The following is a 25,395-nucleotide window of genomic DNA, read 5'->3' as shown; positions in this document are numbered from 1 at the left end:
ACATATTTGATACATTGATATTATTCATTAATTCTGGTCCAGGGCAGTCCCAAAGACAAAATTTAAAATGTATCGCGTATCAGCCCAATGTCTGGTCAACCCAGTTATGGGCTGAATCGTAGAAACGTGACGTGAACAGACGCTGGCCTCTCATAGGCAAACGTGAACAGCCCTCACTAAAACAGGCGGGTCATGCAGATTTAATAGAGGAGACTGGGTATGGTACACCAGCAACTCCACCTCTCAGGGATAAGACAGGAGTCAAATGGACATATCAGTGTTCACCCACTTCCTCCCTGATCCCTCATGGTGATTGTCAAGGTTGTTTACAGGTTCATGCAGATTCTATAGGGGAAAAAAATATTTTGAGGTAAGAAAGTACATTTTTTGACCAAGAGTATATTTTGTAGTTTCTCAGGTAAAATGTGACGCGCATTTCCCCGGCTAATTTCAAACCATATGCTTATAGAGCTAGCTGGAAAAGAAAGACTGACAGATTTGTGCCAGCTAATGTTTAAAGAAAAAGCATCTGATGAGGTCAGAAAGAAGGGCAAGTCAGATCAGTTGCAAATGCACATGGGATCTGTCATGTAAACTGACCAGATACTGCAAAACACAGCAGAATCTGAGAGACCGGGTCCAGTGATCATCCCAGTGTAGGTAACTGAAGCATCAACAACGTGTTCTCCGAGGTGCAAGAGGAAGTGTTGGCTGACTATTTTACTCAGAGAGTAGACCTGTATTATGGACTGACTCCACGTGAGGCAAGTATATGACAGGTTAGAGAGAGAGACATTGTTCTGGATTGTTCTTTTATTGAAATAAACCTCTTTTTGAGCATATCACATGACATGGCCTCTCTTTTTGCTTCTTTTGTTTAACTGTTACAACTTAACCCAGCATGTGTAACCCAGCATGGTGTTCCTTTGTTACAACCTACCCCACTACCGGGGTAGGTTGTAACAAAGGAACACCATGTATTTGACATCAATTCACAAGGTCTGTGATATTCTTGCAGAGGTTTGAATTAGTGCCATTTGTAGTTAACAAATGTGGGTACTTTGTATAAAGGTTTGAGAGCGCTGGCTCAAAAATTGAGTGAGTTACAGGTGCTGGTGCAACCATCCCTCCCCTATTTCATAACATTACACCGCAGTGCTAAAAGGGGATTTTGCCCGTATTAGCATTTAGCCGCTGTTAGCAGAACTTTAGCTGGTGTTAGCATAACATTTGCATGTTTAGCTGTTGCATTTCTGTTTTATTACAGCTTGGCACCTTTGAATGATTCCATAACTCACCTCCCTCCCGATTTGTACAGCGTGCTTCTCTGTGCACAAAAAGTGCGTGCGTGTGTTTGTGTTTGTGTTTGTGTGGTGGAAACAGAAGCGTGTGCTGGTAGATTCAATACGTGCACGTAGATCGTGGCGTGCGCAGTCGAGTCGCACTATGTGGAATATTGGCTTTTTTTTTCTCGAACTTGCTTCACTCTCTCTTCTCTGAGCAATGATCACCTTGGCTCTGAAAACGGTGCATGTGAGGTTCAGAGCTTTCACACAGCTCCTCTTTTGTATGCATGCGACTTTTACAAATGAGACCCCTGCACTTTATATCTCTGCTCAAACTCAAGGTCCCACCTACAGGTTTGCCAGTTACCTATAAAAGGCAAAAGATCAAAGACTAATACCTATCAGAAGTAATAAAATGCTTTCATACCATATGGAAGCACATACTAACGGTCTATAGCAGGGGTGTCGAACTCATTTGGGTCGCGGGCCGCATATAACGCAATAAATATGCACCTGCATGTTTATAATGTACAAGAAAATACTATTGAGGAAACAATTTTCCAACAAATGAATTATATTGAGCTGGGATTTTAAAATAGGGCTGATTTGGTCAAAAGCCCGGGACTGTAATAATAATGGTTTACACTTGTATTGCACGTTACAAGCCTGTGTGACAAGTTTCTCATAGTGCACTGTCGTCATTGTTCATTCACTCCACACTCGGTGGTGGGAAGTTATTGTAGCCACAGTCGCTCTGGGGCAGACTGTCAATTTACCACTTGGCTATAATGTGTTGTTTATATACTGATCTCTTATTATGTCAGTGCCCTCTGCTGGACACGTGTGGAATTTTTTTCTTTTTTTAAATTTAAGATGCCCCCTAGTGGCTGAAATGAGAATTCTGGTTATAGAGCTCCACAGTCCCACCCACTCCCGGTCACGTGTCGGGGTCCGATGCAAAAAATCCAATGTATTTTTAGTGTTGACTTTTCGAAAAAGTCATTTATTAAGAGATCAAAGGCACGACGCCGGCTAATCAGCTATATGCTAACTACCGACCTTTGCGCGGGTATTTCACAAGAAAGAAACAAACAATACTTGAAAATATGACCAAATTACATCTTTACTTATTTACTTATAATTTAGCAGTTTACAAAGTTTTAGACAAATCTTCAAGCCGGCGCCATGATGTTAAACTCTTAAAGAGGGGTATTATGCAAAATCGACTTTTTCAAGCTTTACATCATGTTATTATGTCATTCCCTCATTAAAAACATGCCTGAAGGATTGCCGTGGCACATTCACGTATTTTTGAGTATCTGTAAAAACTCTGATGGCAGCCATTTTAGGGATAGGTTTGCCTGAGTCCTCCTAGGAACGCCCCCACCTCCTGGAGACGCCTCCGAGCTTTCGTCACCAGCCGAGTAACCAACCACTGCTCCTCAGCAGAACCCCTTCCCCACTGATGCCACAGACAGCGTGTGGAGGGGGCGTGTCAGAAAGGGTCAGAGGTTCTTAAAGAGACAGAGGCCTATTTCAAGACATTCGCTCCAGCCATTTTGAGAGAGCAATTTTATACAAGGCAGCTATTCTAATTTACAGCATTTACAGACCAACAGAAGGTTTCGTCATCATTGTAGTGTGATATAGACTGGTGCTATGTGATTGAAAAAAGCATAATACCCCCTCTTTAATAGTTAACTTTTTCGAAAAGTCAATGCAAATAATACATGGGATTTGGGTAACTCCGCACAGGAATGGGCTAGAGGCTTACTTAGACATGTCTGGTGTATGGCATGAACCACAGTCATAATATTCGTATTGAATCTCAGGTTATTGATTGCTCAAAATCACAAAACAATCTTTCTGAATACCTCCTCCAGGTACAACCATCTGAACCTATAGGGGTATTAATGTTTCTTTATCGTCCCAGGTGACAAATTGGGGCAGTCCATTGTCGTCTGTCAGTGTGTGTATAAAGCTCTCAGTTGAGCCCTGGGGCCACTGGCATAGGCAAAGGCATCTGGTACCCCTTACATGATAAACCCCAAATGAGAGTATGTCATAGTTTCATCCCTTACATTGTCGGCATAAAGTGATATAGTAAACTACACAAACAAATATGGTCAAAGAAGCGTGAGTTAAAGTTGTTGTGAGACCCCAGCGACACAGTACAAGACAGCGATGATTGTAATCCAGTGAATGACGAGTGAATTTTCAGAGTGAGCTCTCATTGACACCAGCTCCATTTAGCGCTGTCACTGCCCTCACCACCAGCACCACTTAGTGAATAAAGGTCATGCAATCAGGCATCTGCAAGGACAGCTCATTTGTCATCCTCCACAAACGTGTCCGAGTGCGATCCTGTCCGCGAGGCTTGATACAGCAACAAGCCGGAAAGGTTAACAGATTCACACACCATGGCCACCCCTCCTCTCTTCCTCTCTGCGCTCTGTCCCGATCGCACTGTGTCCAACTCGACGAGCAGCCTGCAAAGGAGCAGAACATTTAGTTACAGGGCTACACAGATAACGGATGGATACAGCAGCTCCATTCCCTGTTAATCTCAGTGGTTTATTTGACCTCTTGGATAAATAGAGGTCAAAGTATTGTTACATAATGTCACATTGTATACAAATATAAGTTAATTTGTCGTATGTATGAAAACTAGTTTAAGCCAATAACTTGGGATATAATAGTTGTAATGCCACTTTGTTTCACTCTATAACAGTTATTAACAGTGTTGGGTAACGTTACTTTTAAAAGTAACTCATTAAGTTAGCTTGTTTCTCCTCTAAAAAATTAACTCATTACGTTATTTCGCTACTTTATTATGAAAGTAAAGCGCTGCAGTACTCATGTGTTACCAATAATACATATATTATATAGCCCTCATTCGATCATTTTTGAGACCCCCCAAAAAAGCTAGCTCACGCAAACAGCCTGATGCCAATAAATGTATTCAATAATAGCACAATAAAGTCGCTTCACTGAGCTTTATATTGTATGCTGACAAAGGCTATAACAGTTTGGCTCCGTCTTTGGAAGGACTGCCACCAGTGCTGTATTGTCCGTTTCAGCAGTAAGTTTAAAATAACGTGAATACTTCCACGATTTGAACGCGCTCGCTGAAACTCTTCCATGTTGTTGACTTGATGTGAAGTTTCTGAGCACACAGTCTGCTCATGCACAGTAGCACTGACCCTATGGACACCAGTACTCGTTCCTCTGCAAACGTAATCTGAGTACTGTCTAACGTGTTTCTAAGTAGCGCGTCACCTCCACACTGGTAATGCAGTTACTTCAGCTGTGCTGGTGCCGGGTTGATCTGTAGATTTGCGGACTGTAAAAGTGCAAACTATCGGCTGAGGCTGAAAATGGACATATCATACAAAATTGACTTTTTTGAACTTTAAACTACATTAAAGCTGGACCAAGACATAGGCCTCATTTACTAAGTGAGGTGCTAAATTGCGACTAGTTTATCATAATTGAGCAAGTGCTATTTAGTGGGCGAGTTGCACCTGATTTACCATTAGAAACTGCATATTATTAGAGCCACAAATGTGAAATGCAAATGAGTTTGCTGCGTGAGGACAAGCTGTGGAAAACTGCTGCTTTTATTTCTGACTGAGCGCCTTTGAGGGAGCATTTAAAAAGTGATGGATGAATGACAGATGGCCACAATAAATGATTATTACTTTTTTTTAAAAAATAAAACAATAATTGAAATAAAAATATTACTTAAATAAAAAAAAATATAAAGAATAGCTGCAATTCAGTCTCTCTGAATCTTAGGCTTGGCCATGGGAAGCTTTCAGGAAAAGGTAACAAAGGTTATGAGGATTTGCTCAAAGACTGAAACCGGAAACGGTACAGCAGGAACATGTGCGCTCGGCTCGCACACAGTGTAACATACGAGCCATGTCAGTGTCATAAATACGCCGTACACAGATTTGCATAAAGACTTCATAATGACATGGGGGAAGACTGAAGCTGTTTGATGGACAGCTGCTGTGAACCGCTCCAGGTCAACGTTATACAGATGAGAGACAGGCCCCTGTTCAAAGTTGCACAATCATAACAATACCGTTGTCACAAGTGCAAATAAGTGAAAAGACGAAAAAAGACACTATGCTCCTTCTCTGCCTACTCTTTAAAGTGATAGTCTGTATCATTGCAAAATTAGGAAAGAGGAAGGAAAAAAAATAAAAAACAACTACAATCAAGCCCCCCAACCCTTAGTTTGCTATAAATAAGGGAAGGGCGAAAGTAAACGCTCAAGCCCCCTTCCCTCTTTATTGGACCTGACAGGCCAGTCCAGAGGAAAGCTTGTCTTATTGGTCAAACTGATGGCACCGGGGATTCTGATTAGTGTCTGAGATCAGCAAAGTGAAAAATCTATTATTACTTAAGTTACGTGAAACTGCAGTCAGTTCTATGCAATCTATTAAATGTGTAAAGCATTTAAACTTAGACTCTCACTCCTGGTCACAACTTGATTAAAATGTCCGAGAACACTCCCAGCTTGTTACACCCTGAGCCCATCACTCACACCCCCATGTCCTCTCACTGTTCTCTTGTTATCACAGTTGGACTCCTGTCCCAACTGACCTTGTGTCCCTCCCTGTTGTTTGTAATACACCCCGTGCCTTTAAATGCCTCATGTGTCTGCCATTATCCTTTCCCCGTTAAAACCTCTTCATAGTTTGCAAATAAGATGTGTGAAGATTTGTGATGATGATTAAGTCTTTAAGATCAGTTTAAATATATAAATATTATAAATGTGTTATACTGTACATATTAAATATACAGGTATTTGACCCAAATCACAGACGGACAACTATAGAAATGTCTTTTAGTTTCTTTTATTTCACATGACATTTAGGCAGACACCTCAACATAACAAAGACTTCACAAATAATGAAAAGTAATTTCTCAGCCAAGTCCTTGAGGGTAGCACGACCATATGAGCAAACTTTTCCGTCTCTTCCATAATAAAGTTTTTAAAAAATGGAATGAATGTGCTGATGCAGCTCCAGTAAATAGTCCTTTTTCCAACGAGTCCAAAATTGCTTTTCAAGTCGTTGTCTGTATTTTTACATGTCAATAAAGACAACTCTAAGATGTATTTTAACTGTGACTATACATATCATTAAAGCAAAATGCAATCGTATGTGTTTTTCTTCACTACAGCAAAATAAGTAGCACTGTCAATCAAAAGAAATTGCAGGATTTATTACATGAAGCTGCATATCTACCACAGTTTAGACAATGCATGTCCAGGGCTACACAATAGACTATATTTGCAACAACTGTACAGAACTACAGCATACTCCCTCATTTCAGTCATGACTTTTGTGGTGAAGCTGGCCACGAGGGGTCAAAATGGGCAGGCAGACTGACAACAAGTATAGTTCTTACCATAGACATGTATTCTTTCAAACCCCCATGGAACTTCAATGACACACATGTCACATACAAAATGGCACCCCTAGTGACTAGAGGCAGTCAGGTTTTATACCTCCCCTATGGGAAAGGACCTCCCACAGGTGAGTACCATTGCTTGATGGGTAAATTCCAAATGTAAATTCAGCTGGTAAGCTTTAACATTTTACATAAAATTAATACATTTAGTCCCAAAATGATAAGTGTTCAATCAAATCAACAAACAAAGATACAAACGAAAAATCACATACAAAAAGAAACACACAGCAAAGTTTAAACTAGTTTCCCCCCTGCCACATGGTTCAAACTGAGATTTTAAAATGGCTGACAAAGACCACGCCTTCCCTTTGTTCCCACCATGTGGTGCAGTTAAGTTTGCATACTGAGTAAATGAATAAATACACAAAGTTTTAAATGGTCAATTTGAAGTGTAATCATGGACTTAAGACAAATAAATGAATCTGGTGGGTTATTGTTAGCTGAGGGATATTGCAAATTAAACAAACAAACAAACAAAATTACCAAAATAAATAAGGGGACAAACCCACTTTGTCACAACTTTAATAATAAAGTCCCCTTTTTACACACCCCACATAATTCTGGAACATGTTGGAATTGTTTTTATATTCACTGAAAACCAAAGGCGGATCATGATTAAGATTATTCGTATCGCTTTAGATTAAGGTGTCCTCATTAAGTATTAATAAGCATAAGTTATCATTTTAGTAAGAGGGCTAGGTTAAGGCTTGGCTATGAATAAGCCGATTATTAATGGCCTACTTGTATGTTAACAGATGAAAGTATAATAAGCAGTGTGTTAATACTTTACAAGCATATTATTAATGCTTGTTAGTACCTTATTTATACTTAATGAGCACATCTTAATATATAGCGTTATACCCTCTTATCTTCACAAAAATCCTACAGAGGCCCAACCAATAATACTTATGTTGTTCAAAAAAGTTTGTTGTGTTTTACAGCTTAAAACTACATTCACAATAACATATGTGAGCAACAATTTAAAACAAATACAAGTCAAGTTAATTTCAACCTCAATATTAATCAATGAACCCCACTTTGGGAACCCCTGACGGAGAATGTAGTTCATAACTACCGAGTTCTGAAAATCACATCATATACACACACTTCAACAAGAAAGTACATGTGTTGTGAACTGACTTTTCTTCAAATGTTCAGTGAGTGTGGTCATTTTCCTGTTTTTAATTAGTAGAGATCCTGCTCTGGCTCATAGCGAAGACTTGTTAAGTATTTTGCACTAGTCATTAGTACCGGGTTAATTTCCTGTCCTTCGGTGTGAAACAGATCCATTTACACACATTGAGAAAGAGTGCAAGCTGGATACGTGACCATGTGGCTATTGGCAGCTCGTTCTACAGCCATTACCGGTCTGAAAACTTGTATTTCTGTATGTATGTGCAAGTGTAAAAATAAGCATGCTTGTTTGTGCTAAAGGCCAGAAGGTCGCTGCGCTTCAGAAAGGTCACACTTGGCAGACGTGAGGGTCAACAGTACAGATCAGGTGGGGTCAAGCTTGTAATAGAAGCCATTTTTCATACCGTGAATTTCTCGTCGAAGATCTTTGAGAACAGAGTGGGGCGAAATGGCATTTGAATGTGTATAGCGTCTGGCCTCGCGGCGGCCTTTGTCAGGCAACAAGCTCCTCTTCATATACCATTCTACGCTCCGAGCACCTCTGCAACCACATACCAGGCCCCCGGGAGACAGAGTGTGGGTCACTCTGACTCGACATGGAGCTGCCGTCTGCCGCATGGTCATACACGTCAAACAGAAAGACACACATTTGTATTCAAAATTAAACATGAAACCAAACTAAAATATTGGCTGCTTTTATTAGGTGGAAAATATTTGATAAGGAAGGCAACGGCTTACAAAAAAACAAAACAACACATCAATCTGAACACTAGGTGGCACTAGCTCTAACCAAAAGAAGTGTGCCTGGACCTTAGAGATAGAGCTTTATGCATTTTCTGTTTCATCAGCATCAGGCATGCATAGGCATTTCTGTATTAATCACGTGTTGTAAAGAACATCCTAATGATGAATGCTTCAGTTTTGGGGCTGCAGTGAGAGCAGAATTGTTGCCAGAGACACTGTAGGCAGCTTTCTGTGAGGTGAATGCGAGTAAGCACTGCACCAAATCGCCCTGACTGTAGAGCAGAGGGCTAATGAGGAGAAACACTTCAGATTCAGCTCTGGTCTGAGCCTAAATGTCATCGGCCAAAGAGCAGCAGGTTAATTTTAAAGGCCCTGAATGCCTTACTAATGCACTCGATGGAGAGATGCACATACCGTTATTCGATTCGAGTTTCATCTTTGCTATGAATTTGTATGAACATAAACTCTATAAGCTACGGCAGACAATCCCAAATTCTGGCCCCTCCCCTTATTGAACCGACAATCTCTCGGGGACCCCTAATTATAAAAAATGTACTTAAGTCAATGGAATAAGTATATATATATATATATTTTTTTTTTTTTTTGCAAATAAATGTATTATTCATACTTGTTTTGCAGACAAGCTTTGGAGGCCCCCCTCTGTTTCCTCTGAGGCCATCCAGGGAGCCCCAGACCCACTTTGGGAACCACTGATGTACTGTATAGATACAGGCGGCATCTCTGGATTCGCCCATATATGGTCATGTTTGAAAACAGTTAAAACTATTTGGAGAAAAATCTAAACTTTCTTTCATTATTCAAAAACTACTACTGCAACTCTGAATTATGAATTATGAATATAGTTTTCTACTAAATAAAGATACAAAGACATGGAGAGGAGCAAAGTGGTTCAACAGGATGTTAGCATCGTGCTTATGCTAACGGTTAGCTAGCGCTAGCTACAACTGCGTTTTTTTCAGTTCTACTGAACAATCTGCTGTGAGAAAATATCCACGTGGACCTGATTTACACTTGACTTTATTTATGTGATAAATAAGTTCATATTGCACCAGAAAATGGCTAAAAAGAGTGGAAAATTGTGTTTCTCTAAAGATTCTATTTTCCCCCTCGGTGAAGCCACGCCCCCTTCTATGACAAAATGCTGTCTGTATCTATATCAATGACGTTCTTTTCAAATTGTTTAACAATATGAAAACTACTTTTGTCAAGGTCTTTTTAAAGATAATTTATGTACATGCTCTTTAAAAAAAATAGTGTAATTTGTCAAAAACTCTTTCTTTTCTTGTACAAACACTTCTTGTAGCACTATAAATAATGTGCAGGTGCCGTGTTGTTTGTGTTTGAGGGAAGACAGCGCAGTGGAGACAAGCCTGATGGAATTTTGACAGAGGTTGTTCATTCCATCTGTCAACGCTCCACTTTATATCTTCTGCTCAGAAAACCCCTGTAAACCCACCATCATGTCGCACTTCTGAAGAGAGGCAAGCAGTTCACTTTTGGTATTGTTTTGTGGTAACATATGCTGCCTTTTTCTCCTTCCCAACATCCACTGTAATATGCAACGCTGGAAATTTTAACAAAACAGCACTCATGTTAAACAATGCCCTCTCGACACAACACTGGGGGCAAAGATGATTTACAACGTGCAAAGTAAAAGCTGTTTGTCATTTCCATTTTGCAGCAACTTGACTATTGTTTCCGTAATTAGTCTGAAGCAGTTCCTCTTTTAAATATTAATTATCTTATTTGTTTCTTTGCCAGAGCCCGAGGTGTGTAGCAGGTGTTCGAGGGGATCAGAGAGGACGACCAGCTAACTGCAGCAGAAAACAGGAAGTGGCTCTAATGAATTCTGTCCCCAGTGCACCCTGGGTAATAATCAGTGCTCGTTTGTCATAATAGCAGGTAAATAGTGTGACTTACGTGCTGTAGTCTTCGCAGTAGGACACAGGCAAACTGTGGTCCACAATCATTTTTCACCTGGGTTTATTAAATGAAGCGCAGTATCACCAGTTTTACCGTGGTTTAGGAGACGGCGCGGCGATAAACGCATGGAAGGTGCATCACTGGAGCCACATAGTTTAGACAATAAGACTCGATACGCAAAGAGTACAGTCACTCAAATTAGTAAATGCTAAAAACAAATAGCCAATACATTTTTAAAATACATTTTTTTAGTTCCATTGCTGACACTGATGTACAAACCGTTAAATACAAAGTCAGATTTCAGAAGGTTTAAAGTGGTTAAAACTACAGGGTAAACAGGTTTTATACATACTCAAAAAGAGACAGTATATTTTGTTGTTCCTTAACTGCAGTATTTGCTATTGGCTAATTGCAACCGTTCACATTGTGATTTTGGTTCAATTGGGATTCATCTGGTCGCCGTTTTACAGCTCTCAAAGTGATGCATTCAAATGATGCTTGATACAATACAATGGCATCACCTGATCTAATTAATATGTAAATAAGCTGTGAATGTTAATAATAATAATAGTAATAGTAATAGTAATAGTAATAGTAATAATAGCAATAGCAATTATAATAATGATAATAGCAATAGTAATAATGATAATGATAATAGTAAAAATAATAATACATTTTATTGATAAATTTTCAAAAACAGTGGATGTTCTGCTCTTATTCGTGAAGGAAATGTAGTATCTCTGTCGCTCATTGGTCAGTTTTGAAATGCACAAAGCCGAGGCCTGAGGCATAGCTTGTTGTACTGCCATCGCAATGAAGACAGTGCATGATAAGACAACTTATTGAAATGACCTTTTGAAAAGATCACCATTTCTCCACCCGCCTGAGAGACCATGTGTAGCAAAAGATGAGATGCTAATTTTCTATATATTATAGTGAAGCGTAAAAGTGGATTCTCCAAGCGTGCTCCTTTACTTCTCATCTCTATTCAGGATTCTCCCAAAGGACCAGAAAGGTGCTTGTATTTGTAAATAATTTTAAATCACAGCTTGATTTTCTTTCATATTTTAAAAGCAAAAAAAAAGGCTTATATTGGTGGCTAGCTGTTAGCTCAACTGCTGAGTCCACAGGGGCTTTTTCATAGTGCTCATTACATTAAGTCCAGAGAGAGAGGGTTAGTGATCTAACTCTCAGTTGTACATGAAATCCCACAAGTCATTCATCTTGTGTTGAAAGCTGTGCATTCCTTCAATGGAGAAGTCAGAGACTGCTGACATGCTTCTTTATTAGCACTGATGAAACCCTCTGGATGTGCATCATTAGAGAAGGGTTTAATATAGCATTTACAGTGCAGTATAGTGTGGTGTGGTATAGTATAGTGTAGTGTGCTTGCCTCACAACAAGAACGTCCTGCGTTCAATTTCCAGACCGTGTGGGCCTTTCGATGTGGAGTTTGCAGGTTCTCCCCGTCTCTGGGTTGGTTCCTCCCAGTCCTCCAGCACCAGCAAGATGCTCCTGAAGATATGGAGATGGGTCCCTATCACCCATCTTTGTGTGCTGCAATGCATCGCCTTAGAAGGTCCTCTCACAACAGGGTGTTTCGAGCAAGTAAAATGTTAATCAGTTGTAACCTATTTAAAGTGCTGTTATATGCGTGCGTGCGTGGAATGATGAGGGGATGACGTCCAGACAGCAGTGTCCTAATTAGTAATGCAGGGCTCCGAGTGAGTCTTTAACCTTAGCCGAGTTTAATCATGTAATTAAGGCAAAGGGAAACTGCTTGTCTAATGCTAGCACCGCTCTCAAATATCGCTCCAAACACTGTCTAGACTAGAGTTTGTAGAAAGGAGACATCATTGGTGACCTTTAAGACAAGGACTGAGTTCGCTACCTCAGGCATTAGTCTTTTATTTAGCCTCATGCTCCTCCAAATGAACATCTTATTCCGCCACACTGAATTTTAATGTGTTTACAAATTCAGCTGCTGTGAGGACAAAAGCACTTGTGTCTTGCTATTTGCACACATGACCACTTCCCTGTTATTTGCCTGTGATAATATTGTTGGAGAAGGATTGGGAAAAAAATGACATAATTTTGTTCTTTAGTCAGAAATTACAGTCTGTTTTCAGTTACAAAAGCTGTCCTGTTTGTTTAGTCCAACACCAAGTAGTTTTTTTATTGCTATACTGATAATAATAATAAAAAAACAACTCAGGAAAGCATAGCTTTCTTTGCTGTTGATGTTAACCACAGCAACTGACCCAAGTCACTCTGACTTGGACATGCCACACATTATGTCACTTGGGTCCTGTTTAGTGAAGCCCTGCTTTAATTGCTCTTCAAATTATTGTCTTATTGGCTGCGCACAAATGATATTAAATTTCTCCAAAAGGACTGAATTCTCCCATGGTTAACTGCATTACATTGAATGCTCCCTTCTGTTATATTGTACTGCATGTTTTCTCATTTGTTAATCACTATTTCTCATTATATAAACCACAACATGACGCCTGAAAAAATAGAGACTCAAGTGTCAAATCACAGTTTTGACAAAAGAACATTTACTCACAGAAACACTGATTTTTGCACCTTCTTGCACCTTCTTGCACCTTCTTCACTGTTTGTTATTGGATAAATGCATCCCACTTTAAAGCAGAACTAAGTAACTTGTAATACAAGTGTTAAAGCTGGCTACCTGACTTTTTGTTGTTGTAAAGTAACATTTATTTTTGCCACCAGAGAGTATGTTGTAAACACAGCAAAGAACAGATCTTGTCGCATTGTCTTTCCTCAAATTGTATTGAGTGACAGAAGCTGGAAGTAGACATTTAATTAAATTAGTGCAATTTATTTTGGGGGTGGTCCCCCCTTTTTCACGTTGCCACTGCTCAAAGCTGTTCATGGGCATGAAACATACATTGATTTGCTTGAACAATTTGGATGTGAAGGAGGGATTGTGACAGCTATAAATTAGTTTTTCAACAGGAATTTTTTTAACAGGAAAAATCAGGTTTCCCCGGCTTTAATGGGATGATTGGGGCATGTTTCATCTTCCCCTGATGTCTCTGGCCAGAAAACCACAATTGCAATTGCTTTCCCTGCACCGGGTCGGAGGCGCAATGCACACTAAGAGAATCACGAAGAAGCTAACAAGCAAACAAGCAAAGCTGCGAGCTAGTACCACTTAAACAGTATTTGTCTTTTCTGTCAGCGTAGTATTTTCTCTCAGCGACAATTGATGAGTAAAAAAACGTAGCATGCTAGGACACCTGCAGTGGCGCTTATGGCCTCTAGGGGCATGAGTTACTTAGTTCTGCTTTAAGCTTTTCTTGATCTTTTGTCTCAAAAGCAAAGCTGAAGAGATGTAGCTTGCCATGGCAGGTAGTTGTTTGGGGCCAGCTATCCCATAGGGTAAAAGCTGTATGTTTTCACTGCCTTTGTCAGTGTAGGTGACTGTTCCACCTGTGAAACACCAAATGAGATAGGTGCATCAATCCCACCAAATTACATTTTAAAGTGAATAGTGGTGTTTTTTTTATTTTATTTTTTTCGAAATATTCCAACAGTAATGGATTTCCAGATTAGTGTGTAAGTAGTAGTTTTTAAGTTTTGTGTTTTGTGATCCTGTGATCCAACGATGGCAATAAAAACTATTCGGCTTCTGTACAGTATGGATTAATGAAGCATGGATGGAGGGCCCTATGAATTTTTGCCTAAGAGGCTCTTGCAACGCCACGAAAGCAGAGTGTGTCTAGCAAATGCTGGCTTAAAAGGTTGTCAGACTTAGAGAGAGATTTAAAAATGAATTGCAAGAGATATCATTTTTTCCCCCCAAAAGCTGTTTAATGCCCATCAGTTAAACAGGATGTGGCCTATTTAGCAGTAATCATATAAAGCTTCATTTAAGATGAACATTAACTGTGGGCATTCCCTTTTGCCTTGAGACTGACAGGCCTATTATACACCGTATTGGATTTATGAGATGATCGCTGTGATGGTTGGAATGTCTTTGGCCGCTATAATGTTTTCTATGGTAATGATGACTCCCCTCTGTGTCCGACCACAAACCATTCTAGGCCTCCATCTCTCTCCCAAAGTGATTGTTGACGGTTCTATTAAGGGGCGAGAATATATTTTCTTCACCCCAGGCCCATCCACTCAGGGCTCATATTAGTTTGTCAGCTGTCTTATTTATGTCCTGTCTGTGGGAATGGGATGCATCAAGTTCAAACTTGATGTTGTGATGGGACCACGGTTGGGGATGACCCTGGTATTTGAGCGAGAGCTCTACGTGTCTCCATAAATGGCATAACGCAGAATAATGTTATCGATCTATCGATCTATCGATCTATCGATCTATCCATCCATCCATCCGTCCATCCATCCATCCATCCATCCATCCATCCATCCATCCATCCATCCATCCATCCATCCATCCATCCATCCATCCATCCATCCATCTATGAGGTCATATTCAAACCCGAGACATATAAACCAAGTTAGCTATACATTTGGAGGGACTCCCAATCCATGTCAAAAACTTATGCCATGCCATGATCAAAACTTAAGGCCCAAAGGCATTGCCCACCAGCGGATCAACAATGCAAAGAACTCAAAATAAACTTATTATCTTTTCATTTCATTTATTTATTTGAATTAGGAGTACAGAACAGCAGAAAGCCTCAATGGAAATGCCCCAGAATAAGCATAATAGCTAAATTACATCCAGTGTCCTAAGGCCGGTAAAGAAACATTAATTGACAGAAATTAATTGACACAAAAATGCCATTCAATATCAACTGGAGATGGCCAGCACCAGAAATTAAAGCATGTGGGTTCATTGTTGATAAATAGATTACAGAGGCAATGGCAATGTATACACAACTTTGGATTTATTTCACATTCTTTAGTTGAATCATTTGTTTCTTAGTTCGTATTTTCGGTTACAATTGGGTTACGGTGTACTCAGGACTTTGACAGCGAGGTCTGAGTCACTGCAGCGAATCCACTCAGCGTCTAGCATGGCCGGTTTCAGGGAGAACGCGAGCCCATGACGGCGGCGCGTCAGACTGGACATTAACGGGAACTAGGTAAAGCAGTACGAAGTAGCTGAAGAAGCTAACGGGCAAAGCTAGTACGAAGTAGCTGAAGAAGCTAACGGGCAAAGCTAACTGCAGGATAGCGCTGATTAAACAGTATTTACGGCTAAGTTTGAGTGAAAAAAAATATTTCCATTGTGTAATTGGATGTACAATATCCCTCTCTCCCTTTGTCTTTTCTGTCAGCGTAGTATTTACTCTCACGGACAATTAATGAGTAAAAAAACGCAACATGCTACGACACCTGCAGTGGCGCTTTTTAATGTAATTTAAAGTAATGATATATACAATTTTCTTAATATGCTGCCTTGAAATCTAAATTTGAATCAAAGAGCACTCCTAAATACTTAAATGGTTTAACTACACATAATCTCTCGGCGTTAACTATCACAGATGGTTGTTCATTCCCAATTGGCTGGCGAGAACAAAGCATGCAGACAGATTATTTTTTTGTATTCAGATGAAGGCAAGAGTTTTGGAGTCGATGGGACACTGGTACCATTGCTGCAGATAGTATTGTAGCAGCTTCACATTTTCTTTTTGCGTGAACATATAATACAGCATTGTCAGCATATAACCGCATTTAGCACTTTTACAAACATTGGGAAGATTATTGATGTACAGGCCGAACAAGATTGGTCCCAATATTGAACCTTGTGGGAGACAAACGGAACAATTCAGAAATGGAGTGATGCTTCCTGAACCCAAACTGCATGGGATGGAGAGGTGTTTCACTACTATTTACATGTTCTGTTCGTTGAGCAGTAACCCATTGTTCTGCTATTTTGGATTTGATTGGTAGGATACTAACTGGACGGTAATACTCAGGTTTGGTTTTGTCTCCTGCCTTAAACACCGGAATAACCCTTACCATCTTCCAATTTGATGGCACTGTTGCTTGCATGGATACATTTAAAATTCAAATGTGGAATTGGACTTGCAAGCGCCTTTTTGTGAAGCTTAATGGAATTACTGGAGAGACAAATATCTCTGGCTTTTGAACACCAGGGATTGATGTTTCTTGAACATTGTTTTGCTGGGATCAAGCGTTTTACGTGAACTGTCGGGGCATTTTAAATTCCTTGTCAGTTCTTCAATTGAACCTATAAAAATATATTAAAGCAGTTTACATTTAAGTTTGTATTGACAATTAATGTACCATTTACCTGAAGCTGTAGGTTTTTAGGGTGATACGCACCTGATTAACAACTCTATTCCTGGCGATCAGTTGCATTACCTGTTTTTAGAGATTTTCTTACACAAAAAGCTTGAAAACTGTTTTCTCTACCATTGTGTAGAATGGTTTTACAGGGAGCGTGCGTTTTCTTTAATTAAAACAAAGAATGATAAGGCACTTGTCAGGTAGAATGTATAAGTTTGCTGAATGGCAATGTAAGATTATGAATACTTTAGCTGAAAAAAAAAGAAAAAAGAAAAAACACAACTTATAAATATAGTGATTACCTGTAATGTCATAGCCCCGAGTGTGTCCTCAGAGGAGGATTTATCTACAGTATTTGAAACAACAGTAAGAATATAAAGTATGTCCTTTGAGACTTGTATTTGCAGACACCTGTTTTCTCTCTGTGGGAATCGGCCTGTAATTGCTTTGGAGCGCTCCCTGAACCATTTACATCAAACTCAGCTTTCTGAAGGCCCAGACGTCATTTGTACTTGACACATGTCCTCTTTTCATCTGCTTTTATGTCAGTGCTGTCTTTTCAGAGATGTTTATTTCGGCACAACATCGCTTTCAATACAGAACCAACAGGAAGGTGGTTGGTTATTTTTTCAAAACCACTGATTGATTAATATGAGGCTGCCACAAATATTTGATCAAATTGCTTAAAAAAAAATCAATGAAGTAAACAAAAACAACAACCGCGTTGTAAGGATAATGAGAAAACAATCACTTGTCTGTGTGACAAGTTCGCAGTCACATAATCTCCACAAAAGCCACAAACAATAAACACTTGAACAGCAATTCAATATCCCCTCTGCTTCCCTCCACTTTGGGCACTGAATTTGGAGGTGTGCATTTCAATTATCCTCAAAACAAACAGGAGCTTGAAAAACATCCCATGAGGACATAGCATTTGGTTTTGTTCAATGCTGAGTCCAAACTGATGATGGATAACTTTAAGACCATCTAGCATAAACTTAAGACATCTTTGGTATTATTCTAAGGAGACTTTATTGCTCCAGTGTTGCTAGCCTGGAGTAGGAGAAATGGACCTTTGCAATGTTGTGTCCAGATCCTTCCCCAGATTCTGAGCCAATATCTTTAGTTGAAAGAGTTGCTTACTTTGCCTGTTTTAGGTTTATGGGGGAAAACATTGCCCAGGTGGAAAGTAAGGAACATGCAAATGAAGTCGACACAGAAACACTATAGAGATCAAGAATCACATTCGGTACGATTGCTACGAGACAAAAGTGCTTATCTCTATGCCACTATGCTGCCATTGTATCAAAACATGACAACCCTGTCATTAATATGACGTTTTTTTAGCTTGTGTTTAACCTGCCATGTCCCAATGAGATTCAGAACCTCTTATATACTGTTGTACTGACCAATTTTGTTTGGCTTTACAACATTTACTGTTATTTTTCCCATTACAGCTCTAACTCTTCTTTTGTTTCCAAAATATCTCATCTTCTACCGTTGCTCAATGATAATTGTATTCAGCTCACCTGTTAGTAGCATGAATTACTATGCCCGATTGGTATTACACAGCATTCAAACTCTTTTACTGATCCCAGAGGAGAGCAGCAGACATTTCTGGCATCTTGCATCTCCAAAAAAATCATTTATTGAAAGCACTTTTCTCACATTTGTTTGTGCTTTACAAACCCATTTTTCAAAGCAGCAGGCTTGCCTCTTGTACTGTAATCACTTTATACATTTCTCCTGTCTGTCTCTGCCTACTCACTAAAATCAATGATGATATGTCCTTGGACTCAACATGGCCTCTCGAGTTGTTATGGAAGACGAGCTATTCCATGACCAATGTGGATAGAAATGTGTTTACATTTTGAGAAGAGTATACACAATTGTTCTTGGCAGACACTTTTACACAACATTGTACTCTTAACGGGGCAAGTGTAGCGGATTAAAAGGAAGTTTGTTTTCGAACTGTCTCATCTATTGAACTGTGGTACAAGGACAGATATCCTTAGGCGCTCAATGCTCTCACTATCTGACTCTAATTGTCAGGTAATTAATGTTGATGCAGTGGCTTTACCAAAAACATGCAGCTATTAACAGCATGTTATTGATTTTTGCACAGCTAGACCACCTGCAGGGATGCCATTTCACTCCTTCTCTCTCGAAACTTTGTTCATGTTTACAAACTGCATAATAAATTAGAGTTACTGTAGCATGTGTGCCGACACGGACATTTTTAATGCCATTTTATCGCTCCTCAGAGTTCTGAACTTGCCATTATTGCTCTACAACCACAACTGCCATATTAAATATGAATGTAAAAGCAGTATAAAGTAAAAAGCTATTGTAATCGTCCCAATAAAAGCATATTTTATGACTCGAAATGACTTAAATGCAGAATGTGCCAAACTGTCATAAATTTGCTCCTAATTAATTTTTTAATGTTGTGTCTGACATGAAGCTGAATCACTGGCTTGGAATGTGTGTGTTGTCTTTTATAATTAACACATTTGTTGTTTCGCTCAATAATCATCAAATGACATATCTCATTTCTGCATCCATTTGACAACCTAATCTTTGCTTTTCATCAGTGGCTTTATTTGATGCCTCATGTTTCCTCTTCCTTCCCGCCTCGGCTCACTTGTATTAATAAATGAGATTTTATGGCGAGATACATTGCCATTTCAGACACACACAAAAAAAAAAGCACTCTTCTGCAAGTAGTGTTTTACAGCTCATGAAGAGGACGGTGAATTAAGCGTGATACAAACACGGCAAATTGAATCAATTTTCATGCGCTAAATGGATGTGATGTCGGTGTGATGTTCGAGTGTGAAAGCTCAAGCAAATAGTGGGGAAAAATTGTAGCTATAATGATGTTTTTGTTTGCATTTGTCTTGCGGTGTTGATGAAGGCTCCAGCAGACGAGGCGTGAAGAGGAAGACGATATCATATTACTAGATGCCTGGATGGGCCAAATTGTGAGTATGGAAACAGGGACTGAATTAGGCAGTAGACGATGCATGTTAAACTGATAAGTGTCCATGCGGAAAATAAAGAGGACTTAATAATAGCAGACAAGTGTTTAATAAAAAAACCCAGTTAAGCATTATGGCCCCGAAGTCATAAGCAAAAGCCTGCAACATAAAAATACATAAAATACGATCTGAGGTGTACAAAGGCGGGCAGATATATCGCTCGACCTCTATTACTTAATGCCTATTATGTTAATGCAATATCCTGTGTTACTCTGAACCTCCAGGATTTTGTGGGAATTTATTGTGACTGTTGTGTAAAATAGGGACGCTCCGATATGAACATTTTCTGCCCATATCGATATCTGATATTTGCCTTCCTGTGGCCGATATCCAATATTTGCCGACATTTATTTCGACGTTAAAAATCAATAGAAAGGCTTACTCAAATGTGGCATGTGTGTGCTTATGCCTGGGACACATCTCACACACCATGATGAACAATGAAACAATGAAACAATCCTTTTTATTAGAAAAATATGAAAAAGACCAAATGCGAAGTTGGAGTGAAATGTCATTTTGTTTTTGGCTAAATATTTACTCAAACCTATTTATTATTATACTTTCACCATGTCCTCTATTAATTAATTAACACTGACACAGGGAATATGCTAGGCTACTATTTATTGTATTTTTTTTATTTAAACATTTAGCCTACCATGTTGTTTAAGTGACATGTTTTATCTTTAACAAATCTGATGGACTTCTCTGAGGACACACAGCTCTGTATGAAGCTTTGGAACTGCAAAAAATAGCATCATGTCACTTTAACAACACAATATACTGAATTTCTGAAACCAGAATGTTAAGATTTAGAGTTGGTTAGTAAGAGCTTAGTAAGAGCTTTGAACTGCATGGCTTTCAATGGTTTTCTAAAGATCTAAAGGTGCTAACGATCGCAAATGCGTCTAATTAAATATGTGTGAAAATGCGGACATAACACCTCGTTTTAAGATAAGATAAGATAAACCTTTATTGATCTCACAAAGGAGAAATTCACTTGTTACAGTCGGCGTTACTTCACAGTCTTTTCACAGGTCATTAACATGACAAAATATATAAATCTGGCGTCAGGACGGAGAAACGTTTGCAACACTTACCACTCAGATGTAGCGACAAATAATCCATCAGAAAATGATTCCTGTTAATCCTGACTCAATATTATGTCCATGAAGGCAGTTTTTGTCCAGTTTGTTACAGCAGTAACTTGTGGCTCTGCATCTCTGTGGTGTCCATGCTGTCTGCTCCACTTTGTTTAATCTTAGTAAAAACATATTTTCTTTTGAAGAAGTGTGAATTTATGCTGGAGGCTCTTTATTTTTGGGAGCCACTGTTTATTTGAGATAATTTGAATAAACTGTTGCCCCAGTCAGGTCAGTGCAGCCCGTCTACACTGCTGCGGCATTCAGGTGCGCTACGAAATTATGATGCAGTAGATAATTCAAAGGAAAAAAAATAAAATCGACCAATATTTTCCAATATCGGACCGATACCGATATGTGAAAAAAAGAACCAATATCGGCCGATAATACCGACGCTGCCGATATATCGGCCATCACTAGTGTAAAATGCCTAATTTTGTGGGCCATTGCCAGTGAAAGTGGCACGCTAAGAAAGGAGGTGAAAGCAGCACAGAGCACTTGAATAATTTCAGGAAAGTTGCAGGGTTGTGGATAAGTTGCATTGACACACTAATTTCATAGAAATTGCTATCACAAAATCCTGGAGGGCCAGGTTATCTGCTTTTCCTCTTTGTTTATTTACAACTATCAAGCACAAACGCTGTTAAGCATCTTTAATCGTCCTCCTGGTTTTAAGAGTTTAGTAAGTTGTAAATCAGTCATCAGAGAGATGGGGAGCTGTAAATTAGAGACAAAGAGAGGGAGTGAGAGAGGGACCTCCTGCATGGAGGATGGGAGCCATCCACTGTTTTGAGGGGCTTTACACGATCTTACAGAGATTTTGAGTCCAGATGGTTATGGATACAGATCCTGTTTGAGACCTCTGGTGATTTAGGGGAAATATTATACCTCTTACAGTATGAGTCTTTGGTGGGTTGCAAGAAAAGCCGTCCATATGTATTGAAGGTGTATCAGTTACAATAGGTGGTGACTGACCATTACATGATTGCTTTCAATGAAAGAAAAATGTAATTACTTTCAAACTATGATTAATTTTACTGTAGCACACCCAGGAGCATTGACAAACTACTATTATTTATATATATATATATATATATATATATATATATATATATATATATATATATATATATATATATATATATAAAAAAAAAAAAAAACTCTTCCTCACCCTCCGCGGGCGGTCTCTTTTTCCTCCTGCTCGGGTCCTCTACCAGAGGCCTGGGAGCTTGAGGGTTCTGCGCAGTATCTTTGCTGTTCCTAGAACTGCACTTTTCTGGACCGAGATGTCTGATGTATTTCCTGGGATCTGCTGGAGCCACTCCTCCAGTTTGGGGGTCACTTCCCCGAGTGCCCCAACGACCACGGGCACCACTGATGCCTTCACCCTCCAGGTTTTCTCCAGCTCTTCTCTGAGCCCCTGGTATTTCTCTAGTTTCTCGTGTTCCTTTTTCCTGATGTTGAAGTCGCTTGGTATTGCTATGTCGACCACAACGGCTTTCCTCTGCTCTTTGTCCACCACCACAATGTCCGGTTGGTTCGACATTACCATTTTGTCCGTCTGTATCTGGAAGTCTCACAGGATCTTGGCTCGGTCATTCTCGACCACCTTTGGAGGTGTTTCCCACTTTGACCTTGGGGTTTCCAGCCCATACTCTGCACAGATGTTCCTGTACACTATACCAGCCACTTGGTTATGGCGCTCCATGTAAGCTTTCCCTGCCAGCATCTTACACCCTGCAGTTATGTGCTGGATTGTCTCATTGGCCTCTTTGCACAGTCTACACCTGGGGTCTTGTCTGGTGTGATAGATCTGGGCCTCTATTGCTCTGGTGCTCAAGGCCTGCTCCTGTGCAGCCATGATGAGTGCCTCTGTGCTGTCCTTTAGTCCGGCTCTGTCTAGCCATTGGTAGGATTTCTGTATATCCGCCACTTCAGTTATGTTTCGGTGGTACATGCCGTGTAGGGGCTTGTCCTCCCATGACGGGACCTCCAGCACCTATATATATATATATATATATATATATATATATATATATATATATATATATATATTTATAATAATATATTATAAGACACAAGTCACACATATGGTTGTAGAGGTCTTAACTACAAAGCAGAGTCAGCCTTTTATACATTAAATATCCTATGGAGATCCCCCCCTTTCAGAAGACATCAAATTGCAATTTGACTCACTTTCAATATAGCCCTATTGCGCAGTTTATGGATCTCCATTGGCATAAACCCATTCTTTTAATGACTTGGAGCTTCCTATACTTTGACTCTAACTGTTTCGGAAAATCTTTCTTTTAATCCTCCAATTATTCAGTGAAATGATATGATTACATTCGGGCCTCTTCAGACTAACAGCATGTCATTTAATGCATGCTAAAGCTGCAGAAGTGTCCAAGTGCCCGGCACTATGTTCCCAGAGACGTGCTTGTCATTGTTGTTGACATATTGATCTAGAGTGGCCCTGCCTTTTGTGTGGACGGTCTGAGGCACTTAATGATCTGGGCGTAATACAAAGCTTCCAGCGCCGCCGACACATTGACAGGCTGTGATTAAATCAGAGATGGAGGCAGCACAATGATGATAACACTGAGGGCACCTATCACAGGAAAGGTTACAACACAAGCTCCCATTCACACATTGATTCTTATAGGAGCTGATGTAAGAGATTAATCTGGGTCAAAAACGCAGCATTTATTGTTACTTTCATTGTGAATGATTATTTTCCATTGTCAGACCGCTTAAGCCAGACTGTGGGGCTGTGGGGAATGGTGGGTGGGGGTGGTTGATTGCCTCCAGTGAAATGTTGGCCCACTCCATAGCATCCCAAACATGCTCCACGCGCAGTGAGTATGCTGGCCATGCAATAGCTGTGATGCTTTCAGCTTCCAGGATTTGTGTATTGATAAAATGGACCTGGGTTTGTTGTTCATAACATAAGCCTGCCCATATCATAACTCCACTGCCACAATAGGCCACTTGATTCAAAAAAATTGACATCAGCAAACCGCTCACTCACACCACACCACACGCGCTGTCTGTTATCAACCCTGAACAGCGTGGGATTCATCTGTGAAGAGAACACCTCTCCATCGTGCCGGACACCGTCAAATGTAAGCATTTGCCCTCTCAAGTCGGTAAAGACGGCGAACTGCAGTCAGGTCCAGATCCCGATGAGGACTACGAGCGTGCAAATGAGCTTCCCTGAGACGGTCCCTGACAGTTGATGCAGAAATTCTGAGATTGTGCAAACCGATTGTTGCAGCAGCTGCCCAGGTGGTTGGTCTCAGACAATCTTGGAGATGAATATGTCTGGTGTGGCATTTGGACTCCTCAGAAACCTACCGAAGGATCCTATTTGTGAACCTCAGCCTCTGCCTTCAACAAAATCCTCCCTGGACTGCTACGAGACAAGCAGGCTCTGCTGGTGGATCACTGACTTCCTGACGGACCGGATAGAGCACATGTGGCTGGGGTACTTTGTCTGGGACACTCGAGCTACAAACACTGGAATCCCTCAGGGCTGTGTGCTTTCCCCCTGGCTCTTCTCCCTGTACACAAACTGCTGCACCTCCAGTCACCAGTGCATAAAACTGATCAAGTTTGCGGATGACAACACCCTCATTGGGCTCCTCTTGGACGGTGATGAGTACAGGAGAGAGATGGTCGAGCTGGCGTCCTGGTGCAGCCACAACAACGTGGAGCTGAACGCTAGAAGACAGTGGAGATGATTGTGGACTTCAGAAAAAACACAGTAATTGTAACTGTAATGTGCTCTATTGCACTATGTCTGTCCACACTCATATCTGCTGCTTGAATTTAATGCACCTGCACATCTGTTAATACACTCACGCTGTTGTTCTGTGTCAAATTTCAAGTTTTTTAGTTTATTAATTATCTAAGCCGCTTCACGGTTGTACTGAAAAAAAAAATCGTAGTTTGTGAACATGTTCATCGAAAATGGCAATAAAAACTGTTCTGACTCTGATTCTGGGTGGCATTGTATGTGTGTGTGTGTGTGTGTGTGTGTGTGTCTGTGGGGGGGTTTGATCATGTTTCTGCGGTATGGGTGTGCTCCATAGGAACATCAATCTTACATCTTACAGTAGGAGAAATAGTTTGTAGTTTGTCCTTAATAAGATGTGTGAAGCTAAGCGCGATGTTAATGTAAAGAAGAGAGCAAAAGAGAAGCAGCAAGCACTGCTTATAGCACACCCTATCCCCTTTTTTTTGCCAATGCATACTAAGCACTGGCGCGTGTTTATATGCAGGATTCCAACTTTTCCAAATTGAGTGTAAATTACCACCACAGAGTATGGTAATTAATTGTGCTATGTAAAGTGTTCA

This window comes from Gobius niger, assembly GCF_951799975.1.
Source record: "Gobius niger genome assembly, chromosome: 2".
NCBI lineage: Eukaryota > Metazoa > Chordata > Actinopteri > Gobiiformes > Gobiidae > Gobius > Gobius niger.
Note: the sequence above shows the minus strand (reverse complement) of the source record.